Here is a 17,301-nt window from a genome sequence, read left to right as displayed (position 1 = left end):
GCTACAGGCACGCGCCACCACATCTGGCTAATTTTTGTATTTTTAGTAGAGACGGGGTTTCACCATGTTCACCAGGCTGCTCTCGAACTCCTGGGCTCAAGCGATCCACCTGCCTCGGCCTCCCAAAGTGCTGGGATTACAGAAGTGAGCCACCGCACCCGGCCCTAATCTCATGGCTTAAATACTATTCATAAACCAGTCATAACAGGTAACATCTAGTGAGTAACCTCGGCCATGCTGTTCTAACCACTTTGTTTGTAATAACTAATCTAATCCTCACAACAACCCTATGAAGTAGACATTATCATCCCCATTTTACAGATGAGATTAATGATGCAGACAGATGTCAAGTAACTTGCCTACAATTACACAGTTAGTAAGTGGCAGAACTGAAATCTGCATTCACAGTTTGGCTCCAAAGCTGGTGTTTACTGCCTCTATACTACTGATTTGCAAATTTAGATCTCTAATCTTGGCTTCTAACCTTGGTTCCAGATTCATATATCTAAACCATCTACCTGATACTAGATTTCTAGCAGGTATTTAGATTTCACAAACCTAAAATGCTCAAAACTGAGATACTGATTCCCCAACTCACTCTCACCTCAAAACAAACCCTGCTCCTCCCTCAGTCTTCTCATTCCAGTAAATGGCACCAACATTCACCAGTTGCTCAAGTCAAAAATGTTAAGTGACATGTGACTAACATGCAGATAAGACAAGGATGCCAGTGCCAATCTGTATATTAAATATTAGTAAAGCTTAATTTTTTTAATAAAGCAATATAAATAGTTAATGTAATAGTTTTAACAGTTTGTTCCTGAACATTGAAAACCATAGGCCTAGATCACTGCAAAAGCTTCCTAAATAGTCCAGTGCTTCAGACCTTGCCTTTTCTACAGCCAGTTTGCCAGTCAGTAGGTAGAATAAACTTTGTAAAATGTAAATTAGACCATGTCACACGATCTCCAGTTATACTCAAAATCCATGGGCATTATTGTGCAATATACTCTGGCCCCTGCCTACCTCTTCACCCTCATCTCTTGTTACTCTTCACTTTGTCCTCGCTGCTCTTGTCAGACCAGCATTCTTGCTTTTCCTCCAACACACCAAACCGGTTCTTACTGAGTTAGGTCCTGACTCTGTCTTTCCTGTCTTTGAGTTTACTGTTACCTGAAATAAGTTTTGCAAGATTTTCTTTTTCACAGGAACAGCTTTTTCTGACTAATCTATCTAAATAGTTCTCACCCCGTCACAGTCTCTCCCCTTATTCTGTGTTATATTTTTTCATAGCACTTACCACTTCCTCACATGACAGATTAGCTCATTTCTTATCTTCCACACTAAAATATAAGCTCCGTGAAGGCTTATTCATCCCTGCATTCCCAGGGCCTTAAATTGGTCATGACATAAATTATCTACTCAAATAAATATTACTAAACAATGAATAATATTTAGTAACCATGATTCTTTACTAAATATTTCTCAACTTTACTAACCAAAAGTTAATTAAAATCCAAATATAAAAATTCTAGACAACTACATTCTTACAGAATCAAAAGGCACATTTATATATGACCTTGTCTCATTACATAATCGATAATCAGGGTAGTATTACAAAGTTAATATTCAAGAAGCACATAGTGACTTTCTTAGGATGCTGTTATAAAAAGGTGGATCCTCTCATTCATATCTAAAAAAACCAATGATTCTACTCTGGGGAAGAAAATACAAATGCATACCAGTTATATTTTAAATTGTTTAAAAGACAGAATTCTCAGATTATCCATATTAACAAAAGCTACTAAATTAAGAAAAGTTGAGATTAATGAATCAATGTGTACTATTCTTTTATATATTGAAAACCACATTTCCATCATTCATGTGAGATTATCTTGAATAAAATAATAAATCTATTAATCTCAGAATCAATTTCTACCTATCTCATTAATCCTAGCCTACGGATGTGCTGATTAAAAAAAAAAACCCTCTGTTGCCCTACCTCCCTCACATTTTTCCAAGGCTCCCTGAGAAAATGTCAGTTTGCCTTTCCCTTTGTTATCACACTAACATCTTCTTCCGAGCTTCCAGTTCTGTCTCTTGCACCTTGGCAGGGCACAGTGGCTCACGCCTGTAATCCCAGCACTTTGGGAGGACGAGGCTGGTGGATCACCTGAGGTCAGGAGTTCGAGACCAGCCATGGCCAACATGGTGAAACTCCGTCTCTACTAAAAATACAAAAAATTAGCCAGGCGTGGTGGTGGGCACCTGTAATCTCAGCTACTTAAGAGCCTGAAGTATGAGAATCACTTGAACCCGGGAAGCAGAGGTTGCAGTGAGCCAAGATCACACCATGGCACGCCACCCTGGGCAACAGATTGAGACTCTATCTTAAGAAAAAAAAAAAAAGGCACTTCTAACTGCCCACAGAACTAAATACGGATTTGTTTCAGTGGGTGTTCCGGGGGGCATTTTATACAAATAAAGAGTGAATGACTTTATACCAAAAGTCTTTGACCCACTCGGCTTCTATATCACCATGAAGGGTGCCACCATCTTATCCATCTTCCAAGTGTGAAATATAAGAGTCATCTGGAACCCACTCACTTCTCTCCTGTCCTTACCAAGCTGTAACAAAATCTTCTTTCTTCTTACGCATTTCTCAAATTAATCCTTTCTATCCTTCACATGTCTGAGCCTGATGTTGCACCTATTATATGTTACTGCTGTGATTTTCTGAAGCTTCCAGTTCAAAGCCCCTCTCCCTGTTCTCATCATTTCCAAGTGGCACTTTTTTTTTTTTTTTTTTTTTTAATAGTCTTGCTCCATTGCCCAGACTGGAGTGCAATGGTGCAATCTCAGTTCACTGCAACCTCTGTCTCCCGGGTTCAAGCAATTCTCCTGCCTCGGCCTCCCAAGTAGCTGGGATTACAGGCGCCTGCCCCAAGTGGCACTATTTTTAAAACCATCAGTTTATCTAACAATTCTCCAAATTATTGAAACACTTTCTATAACCCTTTCTTATTAGGTCTGGGTTCTTCACTTTTACCTCAACTCTCTGTGCTCCATTGTTCTAGCAGTAAGCTCCCTTTTCATAACATCTCATCGTTGCATTTTCCCCAAGCTGCTTCCTATGTTCCATCTCCCTACCCTACAACACACGTGGTGTTTGGAACTTCCTAATTTTATCTGCATCTTTTATCTCTTTTTTCAAAAATTTATCACAAGTTTAAGGGGAGATTCAGCTGCCCATCTTCAATACACCAGGGAAGTGATAGTTGAAATACAAAGAATGGGAAGATGTAAAGGATATTGCAAAGACAGCATCTATGGCTTGGAAAGGGAGGAACTGAAGAGGACTCTGTATGCAGAGGGATGGAACTGCGCAGGAGGTTAGGATATACAGGGGAGAAAAAGTTGGAAAGGTCCCAGAAACAGGAGGGAATAGGATCCATTCAACATAGAAGCTTTGTCCTTTAAAAGATATCCTATATAAGTAGGAAAAAAGGATGAGAGGTGAAGTCACAGAGATTTTTGAGAATAAAAGGAGGAAGGAAGCCATGTTAGTCTCATTCTCAATAAAAGAGGCAAGGCAATCTGCAGAGAATAAAGGAAGAGGATTAATTTAGAAAACTATCTGGGAACAGGGCATGGTTGGTTCACACCTATAATCCCACCACTCTGGGAGGCCAAGGCAGGAAGATCACTTGAGGCCATGAGTTCAAGATCAGTCTAGGCAACATAGGCAAACCTCATCTCTACCAAAAAAAAAAACCAACCAACAAAACAAAACAAGAATAACACAAAAAAATTAGCTGGGCCTAGTAGCACACACCTGTAATCTCAGCTACTTGGGAAAATCTCTTGAGCCCAGGAATTCAAGGTTGCAGTGAGTTACAAGCGTGCTACTACACTCAAACCTGGGCACAGAGCAAGACCTTGTCCCAGCAAAAAGAAAAAGAAAATCATCTGTGTTTATCTACAATTTGAATACATAACCATCAACACTGTTAAACCAAAAAAAAATTCACCAATATGGAGCCGGGCGCGGTGGCTCACGCCTGTAATCCCAGCACTTGGGGAGGCCGAGACGGGCAGATCACGAGGTCAGGAGATCAAGACCATCCTGGCTAACACGGTGAAACTCCGTCTCTACTAAAAATATTTAAAAAATTAGCCAGGCATGGTGGCAGGCACCTGTAGTCCCAGCTACTCGGGAGGTTGAGGCAGGAGAATGGCATGAACCCGGGAGGCAGAGCTTGCAGTAAGCCGAGATGGCGCCACTGTACTCCAGCCTGGATCACTGAGCGAGACTCCATATCAAAAAAAAAAAAAAAAAAAAAAAAATTCACCAATATGTACTCTAATGTAGAATCACTGTATTTACCTAAACATGGGTTTTTTGTTTGTTTTTTGTTTTGAGACAGAGTCTTACTCTGTCACCCAGGCTGGAGTGTAGTGGCGCAATCACAGCTCACTGCAGTCTCAATCTCCCGGGCTCAAGCAATCCTCCTCCCTCAGCCTCCTCAGTAGATAGGCGTAGCTAGGACTACAGGTGCACACCATCGTGCCTGGCTAATTTTTTTTTTTTATTTTTAGTAGAGATGAAGTCTCACTATGTTGCCCAGGCTGGCCTCAAACTCCTGAGCTCAAGCAATCCTCCCGTCTCACCTCCCAAAGTGCTGGGATTACAGGGGCAAGCCACTGCACCCAGCCACATGTTCTTAATTAAATTTTTAAAATGATCTCTGAGCAGGTACCAGAGCATATGCTCTCCACCCTATTACATTATGGGTATGTAAAGTGAGAGATGGTGATAATTTCTTTGCAAGATAATTTTTAAACAAGGCCTAAAGTGATTGGAATTTGGAACTGCTAAAACAAATAAACCATTATCATATATGAGCAAACTCATTCAGCTCACATACAGACTGATTTTAAAAATTAACCCTGACAGATGGCTAATTCTCAAAAAAAAAAACACTATCCCCTGAGGCCTTCTCTTTTTTCTCTTTCATTTGACTTAAGCCAGTCCAAAGAAGATACATGAGTATATTATGCGAATTTCTATTTCTGTGCCTTCAAGCACAATGAATTTCCTCATTTGAATGGGGGTCAATAGAAAATGCTTAAAACAGTGCCTGGCACACAGTAAACGTTCCATAAATGTTAACTAGTTATTATTTATGAATGCTGTTTTCAATGTTGTAATGTTAAGGCCTCACAAAGTTTCATTTAGTAATAACTTGGATACTGATGTTGGTTCAAAATTACAGTAAAAATGGTATAACTATTTAGCAGTGGTTTCATAATAAAATCCTAGACAGAATCTGGATTCACACACATAAACTGTAACTTATAACCTGAAAGTTACAGCAAACTGTAATATATCAAAGCATTAGTCGTTTTCTTCACCCTATCCTGAAGAACAAAAACACTCTCTTCCTTAAATGTATTTTCAGCCCCAGATATTCCTGTCTACTATCGCCTCTCCTTTTCATCCATTTATACCTCTATAGCTTTTCCCTGAAGCTTTCTCACAGGTCTCTCTGTACTGCTACCACCTGAGATAGTGGTTATTCCAGGGGTACCTGAAACATCTCCTCTTCCTGTTAAATACCAGTTTCTATAGAGAAATTTTAAAATTTTTAGTAGCAGGATTATAATTAGAGTATAGCCCCTCTTCCAGAGGTCTGGACAATCAAATCCCAGTATGGCACTATTTTTAGATAACCTTCTAGTCAGTGCTAGACCAACACTCTCTCTTCTACCAGCCCCCGTTATCAGACATATAGGAACATATGACCAAAACAGGCGCAGACAGCCCCTCTCTCACAGCAGGCTGAAAGCTTGATCAGCAAATAAAATTGATTTTTTTGCTAACTTATTCTCGCCTTTCATTTACAACAGGAAAGAAAAAAGAATTGTGAGCATCTACAACTAAAGATCATAGGAGAAAGCCCATGCTATTTCCAATAGGAGTACCTACTGCTCCTGGTTGATTCCTTTTAGTAACAGGCATAGGTATGTAACTCTAAAAGTTCAAAGTAAGGTTAAAAATGACATTCTAGGCCGGGTGCAGTGGCTCATGCCTGTAATGCCAGCACTTTGGGAGACTGAGGCGGGTGGATCACCTGAGGTCAGGAGTTCAAGACCAACCTGGCCAACATAGTGAAACCTCGTCTCTACTAAAAATACAAAAAACTAGCCAGGTGTGGTGGCGGACACCTGTAATCCCAGCTATTCAGGAGGCTGAGGCAGGAGAATCGCTTGAATCTGGGAGGTAGAGGTTGCAGTGAGCCAAGACCACACCACTGCACTCTGCCCTGGGCAACAAGAGTAAAACACCGTCTCAAACAAACAAACAAACAAAAAATGACATTTCATTCAAATGGCTTTTCAAGGTACTACACTTAATTTAAAAACCCGTTGCTTCTTAGTTCAATAAAAGAAAAGGCTAGAAGAATAACAGATAGGAAAAACAGCACTGAGCAAATAAAAAAAATTTTTTAACAAACATGTCTCCTACATGCCTGAAAATGATGAAAATTGTGACTTCAAATACAAATAAGTTTATGGACTTTATGGTCTGGTGGGAGAAGTTAGAGATCTATTTTTCTTGTGAAATTACCAAGTTTCCTTAGCCTACAATCTCAAAACAGTTTTTCAGCCAGCCCACTATCCCGCTAAACATGACAAGCCTCTATATATGCTATAAACATCCGTGAAACCCCTATTCAACTCAGACTTCAACTCCTTGCTGAAGCCCTCCTCATTCATTCTGAACAGTTATCACTTCCACCCTGGTGGCTGACATAGATTACTCCCTTTGCACATCAGTTCAAGAGGTTAACTTCCAAAACTAGCTCCCAAACTGTCCTTCCCAGCCACCTCACCTCATTTTATCTCTAGCCAGCTCTGGCTACTGTAAAAAAATTATTTGACTCTCTTCCTAGCTCCTAATCTCCTTGCTTCTCATAAGTTGCTAGTTGGTTTTCCTGATTTTGATTAAAATAGTAATGAAACCCTTTCTGTCACAACCTGAAAACCCTTCCATATCTATGTAATTCTCCCTCAAGGCACCCTGACCAGGCTCTACCTGGCTTTACAGGGTAATGTCAAACACTATTACATTAGTACTTGGTCAAATTATCGTAATTATTCGGGTTTGTGCCTGTTTAGGACTCCACTAGCCCTAAGCTCAAAGCACAATCCTTGAAAGCACAAAATTGTGATTTCTTTTTGTGCACCCCCTGCCAATCTAGAGTAAAATCTAGGACAGAGTAGGCACTTAATGACTATCTGTGAGATGAATGGTTTGAGTTTCTATAATATTCAGTGGTTGCTTAATCACATTAATCACGATGCCAGATGCAATGGATAGAATCTTCAATGTGGGTAGTTAACAGAAACAGAAGATGTCCATTTCTATGCTATCTTTATTCCGCCTCACACCCACTCTTGGCCCTTCAACTCTTATCCCATGACTGTACTGACAATAAATTTGGACTCACTCACTAACCTCACTCCCTTCTAGCCTTACTCTCAAACCCTTGTCCTAGTTCCCTTGCACTCATCATCTCATTCTATCCCTAACTCCTAGAAGAGTACATAAAACATAGTGAGCACTCATTTATTATTTGTTCAGGGAGATCATCAATGAGTATTTTTTTTTTTTTTTTGAGACAGAGTCTCACTCTGTCACCCAGAGGCACAATCTCGGCTCACTGCAACTTCTGCCGCCCGGGTTCAACTGATTCTCCTGTCTCAGCCTCCCAAGTAGCTGAGATTACAGGCGCCTGCCACCACGCCCGTCCTATTTTTTTTTGTAGTTTTAGTAGAGACGGGGTTTCACCATCTTGGCCAGGCTGGTCTTGAACTCCTGACCTCATGATCCACCAGCCTCAGCCTCCCGAAGTGCTAGGATTACAGGCATGAGCCACCGCGCCTGGCTACGAATGAGTATCTTAAGGATAAAAGAAGGCAGTGAGTTGTAACTGGAAGAGAGCTAATGGTCTTTTCTTTGAAAAACATTGTTCTAGGAAGCAATCACATACCAATTATCAAAATAGCTTAAAGAGCATATGAGAAAATTTTGATAAAACTTAACTGACATATTAGAATTTCAGAACACCTGCCTGCCCATAATCTCTTCTATAAAAATCCCTACTTCACTACCTCAGTGGGGAATGGCCCACACCATCTAGGCCACATCCTTTCCTGTGACTGAATTGAGAGTGAATACCTAACACAGGAGTCACCCAGTCACAGACTGTTGGGGGCCTACGTGACCTAGCTCCAAAAGATGAGCAGGACCAATTGGATTATCTGAGGAATCTGCACTAGGAGATCCATGTGAAAAACCTAGGCTACCATAATAGAGCTTCATGCACAACAAGGTCACAAAGGAAGAGATTCAGAGGAAGGTTGGTCTGGAGAGAAGAGAACAGACAAATGTGCAGTGAGACTTAAAGGAGAGAGTTCACAAAAAAAGAGACATCAAGTAAGTGAGGAAACAGAGAGTGAATGGGGGAAGGGCACCTTTGTTCTACAACAAAGGTTGTTGCCCCAGTTTAAAAAACAAAAAACAAACAAACAAAAAAACAAATGGATGGGACCAAGGAAAGAGAGAAAGAGGGGAACAAGCAAAGGTAAGAAAGCAAAAAAATAAAATAAATAAAATAAAATAAAGGCAGAAACAGTGAAGCCAGCAAGAGGCAAAAACAGACAAAAAAGAGACAACAGTCTGGCCAGTCTAAGAGCTGCCTCAGTTCCTGTGGCCTGATTCTCCAACTCTTCCTGTATTCCCACATACACCTTTCTATAGTCTAACAATAACCTATCAACCCACCAACTTTTGGTCCTAGTTTGAATGAGTTTTCTTTTCCTTGCCACCAAAAAAAAAAAAAAACACACACACAAAACAACTGAATGGAATTGGCTTTAAGGACATGAGAATTACCTTTTTTGCCTTTAAAACTTTAGGTTGTTTTTTATTAAATAAATATTGGATACATAAAAGGGAATACTTACAGCAAATGTATAACAAAAATATCTGTGTACCTATTGTCCAGCATAAAAAATTAAACATTACCATTTATCTTTGAAGCAACCTATGTGTCCCTTCCAATATCAGTTACTGTTTCATTAAATATTTCTAGAGGGTAAAATATGTAATGACAGAGGGGGAGATGTTTTTTAAAGGCCCTAACAACCAAAATATGTCCATAACTTACATGGCACTGTATGGTTTGTTCTGAGTTTCACATCCTTCACCAATTACATACATGGACAATAATTCTATCGTTTTACAAGCATCATAAACCATAAAGCAGAAAGTTAATAGGCATTTTACATTCATAAATCATCTAAGGAAGGGTTGGTTTGAGGTTTTTTTTAAAAAAAGGCAGCTCACTCAGCTAAGCAGCTCTCCTCAAAATGTTACCACTTAAGTTCCTTCCTTGGCTTTGAATGCTTAAGGGAGCAGTCATTTGTGAGCAAGGACTGGGATCATCCTCTAGCTGCCTCAATGGTTTTTGTTTGTTTGTTTGTTTTCTGAGACAGTGTCTTGCTCTGTCACCCAGGATGGAGTGCAGTGGCATGATCTCTGCTCACCGCAACCTCTGCCCCATCCCAGGGCTCAAGCAATCCTTCCCCCTCAGCCTCTAAAAGGGGGGACCACAGGCGCACATCACCACATCGGCTAATTTTTGTATTTTTAGTAGAGATGGAGTTTCATCATGTTGCCCAGGCTAGTATCAAACTCCTGAGTTCAAGCGATCCCAAGGTGCTGAGATTATAGGCATGGGCCACTGTGCCCAGTCTCAGTGTTCTAATTTTGGCCTGTGGTACGTTTCCCTCTACGTATGAAAGCAGGGCAGCAAAAAGCCATTTTGATGCTAATATTAAATTACGCAGTATTTATATATGACATGACTGAAAACTATCTTTTGTTTAGAGTAAAAGGGAACAGAACTGACAGAAGCAACTGTAATGCACAAATAATCCAAATATTTCATTTTAACCCATAGAAATAATTATTCATCACACTGCAGATGTCCTCCAAAGTTAATTGCAATGCTAAATCATTTATCAAAACACCTACATCCCAAAATTCTACAATTTTGGGATTTAAAATGTTGAAATCATATTCCTCCCTACCTAGGGCCCTCTAACATCGATAGCCACATAGAGCACGTTTCTACAGGTATATTTAATCAAATGTAAATCAAACTACACTTTCAAAATTCACTAACAGCAAACTCTACACACTGAGTTGCCAGATAAGAATGCCTGCAATTTCATTTCCTTTACTATAATAATTGCTCACCAAAGCTGTTAAGCTAAAACCCAAAACAGTCTGGATTTCACATATGTATTTACTTCCACTTAACCTTTTGTTACAGCATGAATTAGTGGTGGAATGACAAAAAAAAAAAAAGCAGGTAATAAGGAGGAGAACAACGCAGTCTCTGGATGAGTTCCCCTAAATTTTATACACACACACACACCTTGGTATCCACAGGGGATTGGCTCCAGGACTCCCCTAGGATACCAAAATCCACCAATGCTCAAGTCCCTTACATAAAATGGTGTAGTATTTGCATATAACCTACACACAATCTGCTATACAGTTTAAATCCTCTCTAGATTATTTATAATACCTAATAAAATGTAAATGCTATGTAAATAGTTGTTATACTTTAATTTTTGTCATATTATTTTATTTTTCCCAATATTTTTTATCTATCATTGGTTAAATCCAGATGCAGAACCTACTCCATATGCGTGCATACATATATATTTTGTGTAGGTATATACACACACACATATATTCATATGTACACACACATACATAATACAGTTTAAAATACAGCTACCAAAAAAATTAACATAAACACTCTCCAAATCCTCTGCATACCTTTCCAGGCTCACCTTCTACACTCTTCCTGTACCAACCCTTCATTTCTTTTTTTTTTTTTTTTTGGGACGGAGTCTCGCTCAGTCGCCCAGGCTGGAGTGCAGTGGTGCGATCTCGGCTCACTGCAAGCTCCGCCTCCCGGGTTCACGCCATTCTCCTGCCTCAGCCTCCAAAGTAGCTGGGACTACAAGCGCCCGCCGCCACGCCCGGCTAATTTTTTGCATTTTTAGTAGAGATGGGGGTTTCACCGTGTTAGCAAGGATAGTCTCGATCTCCTGACCTCGTGGTCCACCCGCCTTGGCCTCCCAAAGTGCTGGGATTACAGGCGTGAGCCACCGCGCCCGGCACCAACCCTTGATTTCAATCAAATCTATTTGCTCACTCATGTTCTGAGTCTTTGTGCTTACTCTTCCCTTTGTCTGGATATGCTTCTCTCCAGCCTCTGCCTTAAGAGTTCCTATTTAACTTTCATCCCAGCTTTTTGCTTGGTAAAATATTCTAAAAGGAAGAAACTAAAAAAAGAAAAAAAAGAAAAGTTGCTATTTAATTTTCAAAGCACATTTCAAATGTCACCTCCTCTGGGAGGGCCTCCCTGATGTAAATGTCTCTCTCTCTTCCTCCTCCTCCTTACAAAATTGACTATTCCTTCTGTAATCACATTTTATTACCATTGTTTACTTTTGTATCTCCCCTACTTGAACTGCTTAAGAATTGTGTATTTCTCATTTATATCTCCAGGCTGGAAAATAAGTTAATACATGAGCCTTCCACTGAACAGTGCAACACTGAAAATCAAAAAGCTCAATAAAAAGTAGCCTTGACTAAATGCAATAGCGTATCCTGGATTGGATCCTGGAGCAGAAAATTAGTGGGAAAACTGCTGAAATCTAAATAAAATGTGAAGTTTAGTTAACATTAAGGCACCAACATTAATCTCTGAGTGTTTACAAATGTACCATAGCTACATAAGGTATCAACATTAAGGAAAAACAGGTGTAAAGTATATAGGGACTCTGCACTATCTGCAACGATTTTCTGTAAATCTAAAATTTTCCCAAAATTAAAAGTTTATTTTAAAAAAATTGAGTAGTCTAGAAAAAGTTGAAAGAACTACTTCAACTTTTGCTGGGGACATGAATGTGGATTTTAATTACAAACATAATAACAAAAATAGAGTAAGAAATACTTTTCTTCTTAGAAGCAGAAGGAGAAAAGAAGCAAATTATTCTCAATACCCTGGAATGAACCAAAATTAAGACTGCACTATCCTAACATATACCTCAGGACTACATTACCTACGTAAATCATGGTAGTAGTTTTATCATTATATCAAACAAAACCCTGTTTTGAAGTTAATGATTCCCAAGTTCTAATTTGAAGAAATACAGGGAAAATGTTCTGTTAAAGATATGTCACTTTAAAACAACCCATCAAAACTCACTTTCACATCAGCTCTTTAAGAGCAGTGAATCAGGTCAGATAAGGTGGCTCACACCTGTAATCCCACCACTTTGGGAGGCTGAGTTGAGAGGATCACTTAAGCCCAGGAGTTAAAGACTACCCTGGGCACTGTAGACAGACCCCATGCCTACCAAAAATTTAAATTAGCCTAGCATAGTGGTGCATGCCTGTAGTCCCAGCTACTCGGGAAGCTGAGGCAGGAGGATCACAAGAGCATTGACTAGAGAGGACTTTTGCTGTTCCTCAAATGACTTTTTTTTTTTTTTTTTTAAAGAGACAGGGTCTCACTCTGTCAAATTTTTTGTAGAGACAAGGTCTTGTCATCTTGCCCAGGCTAGTCCTCCGGCCTCAGCTTCCCAAAGTCCTGGGATTACAGGACTTTGCCCAGCCAGTACAATTTAAATATACAAACAGAGTGTATGTTTTGATCACAGCAAGGCATGCCTGACTCAATAGCTGCTACAGCTAGAAAAAATTCAGAATATTATACTGAGCAGCAAAATAATAATTATTATTATTACGACTTAGAATACTATCTACTTCCAAGAGCAATAAGAATTCTTTGAGATGTAAAATACTAACATCATTCAAAACACAGATGTTTTGTATTAATATTAAAAACATTTATCCATCTGAAAACGTGACTTGGTGACAAAAAGAGGCACTAACAGCAATTAGTAATGGATCAACAAACACAATAACATCTCAGCTAATCCTTAACAATCTTTCTTAAACTTTTAGGTATCTAAGTCTAACTTGGAAATCAAAGGAAGTTCAGATCTGAAGACTAGCTCTTCCTGAAACTTGTTTCTAAGATCACTAGACCATTATTTAGGTACAAGTCAAACAAATTTGGTCTTTTAGGTATCTTTCTTCTTTGCTTAGTTCACATCAGATATATGAATTTCTGTTACAACTTAACAGAAAGTCACGAAAAATAGGGTATTTCACTTATATAAAGCACTGTATCTATCAAAACTAGAACAATTAAACAGTGATCCTAACACAATGTTATTCAGTTCAAGCAGCTTGAATTACAGAAATGATACAGCTGATTACTAAGCCGGTAACAGGATCACCTGGACAGATAATGGCTTAAAGATAACTTTAACTTGCTAAACACCGAAAAAGAATTATACCAAAAGACAATTAAAATTGGAGGGGAAGTCAAATACTCGAGTGATTTCTTTGTATTTTCTTTTGAACATTGACATTAGGGGTACTTCATGAATTTATGTTTTTCAGGTTTTTAACTTCAGTTTTTAACTATCCTTGTAACCAGCTTTATGATGTTAAACTAATTTCAATCAAACTCAAGAATAAGAGACATAACACAAAAATAATTATCTTTATAATTTGCTAAAATATTCCATCTGGTTAATAATACTAAGCTCACAGACAAAGGACCCCTGAGGTTCAATTTAAATCCCTCAGTGGTAAAAACAAAGGAAAATGAAGCTCAGTGATAAGGACTAATCTCTCAATTTTCAGTTTCTTTGCCCTATATTAATTGCATGGTATCTCCTATTTCTGATGTGAGTTACCAGTTCAAAGAGATATGTTTTATTATTGCTAGTCTACTATATTTTATTGACTAGAAAACAAAGTTTAAAAATGAACTTCAGTAACGTGAACAAATTCAGTGCACACTGCTCTAGACATTTCTTTTTCCTTTTTTTTTTTGGAGACAGAGTCTCGCTCTGTCACCCAGGCTGGATGGAGTGCAGTGGCACAATCTCAGCTCACTGCAACCTCTGCCTCCTGGGTTCAAGCAATTCTCCTGCCTCAGCCTCCTAAATAGCTGGGATTACAGGTGCACACCACCATGCCCAGCTAATTTTTTGTATTTTTAGTAAAGACAGAGTTTCACCATGCTGGCCAGGCTGGTCTCCAACTCCTGACCTAGTGATCTGCCTGCCTCGGCCTCCCAAAGTGCTGGGATTACAGGTGTGAGATGCTGCACCTGGCTGACATTTCTTATTAATGAAGACCTGCATCCCTTCTTCCCCATTCCCTTCAACAAGCCCTATGCTCCCGCCATAGAACTAAACTAAAGGTAAAAACAAAGCATGGATAGCTTAACTCTATGAGCAATCTACTTTGCCAAACGTTTTTATCTACTCTCTTTTTTTTTTTTTTTTTTGAGACGGAGTCTTGCTCTGTGCCCCAGGCTGGAGTGCAGTGGCACAATCTCGGCTCACTGCAAGCTCCGCCTCCCGGGTTCACGCCATTCTCCTGCCTCAGCCTCCCGAGTAGCTGGGACTATAGGCGCCTGCCACCTCGCCCGGCTAATTTTCTTGTATTTTTAGTAGAGACGGGGTTTCACCGTGTTAGCCAGGATGGTCTCGATCTCCTGACCTCGTGATCCGCCCGTCTCGGCCTCCCAAAGTGCTAGGATTACAGGCTTGAGCCACCGCGCCCGGCCACTCTCTAACAAAAACTTAGAAGCAAAATTATTAATAAGGAGCAAAAATAGTGTTTTATTTCTTCCCTTAGCTTTGGACAATTTTCTGATACTCATAAAAGTAGTAAGAGGAAAAATTAGCACCAAAAAAAAAAAAGAGCCGGGGTGATGATGCACAGACCCTGAGCTGGTTATATGCATTTAAAAAAATTAATTCCTAAATTAAAATCAAAGGTAATTAAATTCAGGTTACATTAACTATTCTGAGTTGAATGTGTTGATAATGGGACTTTAAAATCCTGTACCCTACTTCAATTTAACTTCAAATTTTGCTTCTGTTTTTTGAGTCAGAGTCTCACTCTGTCACCCTAGAGTGCAGTTGTGCCACGTTGGCTGCCTGCAACGTCCGCCTCCCAGGTTCAAGTGATTCTCATGCCTCAGCCTCCCAAGTAGCTGGGATTACAGGTGTGCGCCACCACACCTGGCTAATTTTTGTATTTTTAGTAGAGACAGGGCTTCACCACGTTGGCCAGGCTAGTCTGGAACTCCTGACCTCAGGTGATCTGCCCACCTCAGCCTCCCAAAGTGCTGGGATTACAAGCGTGAGCCAGTGTGCCTGGCCTAATTTTAAATCTGAATTTAAGTTCTCTCTCCCAACCTTACAAGATGGTAATATTGAGAATGAGCAGGCACGTTCTCATGAACTAACGAGAAAGTAACACAGTGATATGTTTAGTTCCTCAATATTCCCATGTCATTCCATTATGTTCAACTTATATTTAGTGAGTGCCTACCAGGTGTTAGGCATTGTCATCTCTTTATTAAACATTAATTCTCTGGCCATGCCTTTAATAGAGAATTTGACCTACTCCAGTCCTTGAAAGGGTTACCTTATAAAACTCATGATACCCCATCAACCCTGCTATACCCCAACCATACACGACTGGATTGTGGTTGGCACATGACAAGGTTGGGCCAATCTGATACTCTTTCCCAGGAACTGGGAATGGGATCCTGCATCAGATAACATGAAGCACTTGAACTACCAGGTCGGGCAGTGTGTGAGCCACAGAAGATGTCAGAGTAAGCCAAAGTTGAAGACTCGGGGGAGGTCATTCTGCTCTAGGAGAAATAGGGGAGAGGGTGGGAGTTGGGTATCACAATCCACGTACATACAACCTACCTGTATTTCATTTCTTACCTATTCTTGAATGTCTAACACCTATGAAGTTGCCTACTGTGTCCTTTCAATATACCTCTTTTACTTGTGACTTGTATGAGTGGTGTTCCTATTCCTTATGGGCAAAAACACTTTAGCATTATATTAGGTCCTGCAACAGATACAAAGATGAGAAATACTTAGTCCTCCTGCCCTAAAAGACCATATTGTTAGGACCAGGTAAGTACATAAATAACCATATATAAGGCAGACTAAAAGCGGCATAGAAAGTACTATGAGGTTTCAAAAAGAGAGAGTCATGTCATATCCAATTCAGAACATCAAAACAGTTTTACCAGTGGTGAGGCATGGTGACTCACATTTGTAATCCCAGCACTTTGGGAGGTCAAGGCGGGTAGATGACTTTAGGCCAGAAGTTTGACACCAGCCTGGCCAACATGATGAAACCCCATCTCTACTAAAACTACAAAAAACAGCTGGGCACAGTGGCGCACACCTGTAATCTCAGCTACTCAGAAGGGTCAGGCACGAGAATTGCTCGAACCTGGGAGGCAGAGGTTGCAGTGATGCAAGATTGTGCCACTACATTCCAGTCTAGGCAACAGAGTGAGACTGTCTCAAAAGTTTCACGGAGGAAAGAGAACTAAATAGTAATCATAACAGACAGTAGTCTGAGATTTTTAAAATGTATTTACTAAGAAAAATAAAATATTAAAATCCTAGGTCAGTCTACCAAAAACCTTAAAGTCCAAAAATCTGGAATCTAGTAATGACTGAGTCATAGGACCTCACAACTGACTGATTGTAAGAGATGACAGTAAGAGAGGAGTTAAAAACAAGTGCTGTTTTCAGCCTAGATGATGTTGAGAATGGTGGTACTAAAACAGAAAAGTTCCCAACAGGTGGATTTGGGGGTGAAGAGTGAAGGCAAGTTCTGTACTGGATAAACTGACTTAAGGTAACTAGCAGGATGTAGTTCATTAATACGCTGGGGGAAGAGCAGAAAGAGAAGCCATCTCAAGTAGAGAGAACAGATTTTTCAAAAATTCCAAGTAAAAAATTGTCCTCTAATAAAGGAACCAAAAGACTCTTCACAATGTCTCAGTTTTTTCTTCCACGTTTTGAACATTCCATTTTTGCATAGCTACTGATTTTCCTGCCATCTGTCTCTCTATATTGTTTTTTCCTGGTTACAGATGAGAGACTTTTAAGAATGGAAGTTAGAGGCTGAGCACAGTGGCTCAGCCTATAATCTCAACACTTTGGGACGCTGAGGTGGGTGAATCACTTGAACCCAGAAGTTCAAGGCCAGCCTGGGCAAGATGGCAAAACCCT

At 39.8% G+C, this 17,301-nt stretch overlaps 1 protein-coding gene across 1 annotated transcript in view; it reads right to left on the bottom strand.

Moving 5' to 3' along the window:
- Positions 1–17,301, bottom strand: part of GNAI3 (G protein subunit alpha i3) — a 46,864-nt gene that overhangs the window by 21,681 nt on the left and 7,882 nt on the right. The gene's annotated exons all lie outside the window — the stretch shown is intronic.

Source organism: Papio anubis, chromosome 1 (assembly GCF_008728515.1).
Source record: "Papio anubis isolate 15944 chromosome 1, Panubis1.0, whole genome shotgun sequence".
Taxonomy (NCBI): domain Eukaryota; kingdom Metazoa; phylum Chordata; class Mammalia; order Primates; family Cercopithecidae; genus Papio; species Papio anubis.
The sequence above is the reverse complement of the archived record's forward strand: the minus strand, read 5'-3'. Positions and strand labels throughout refer to the sequence as shown.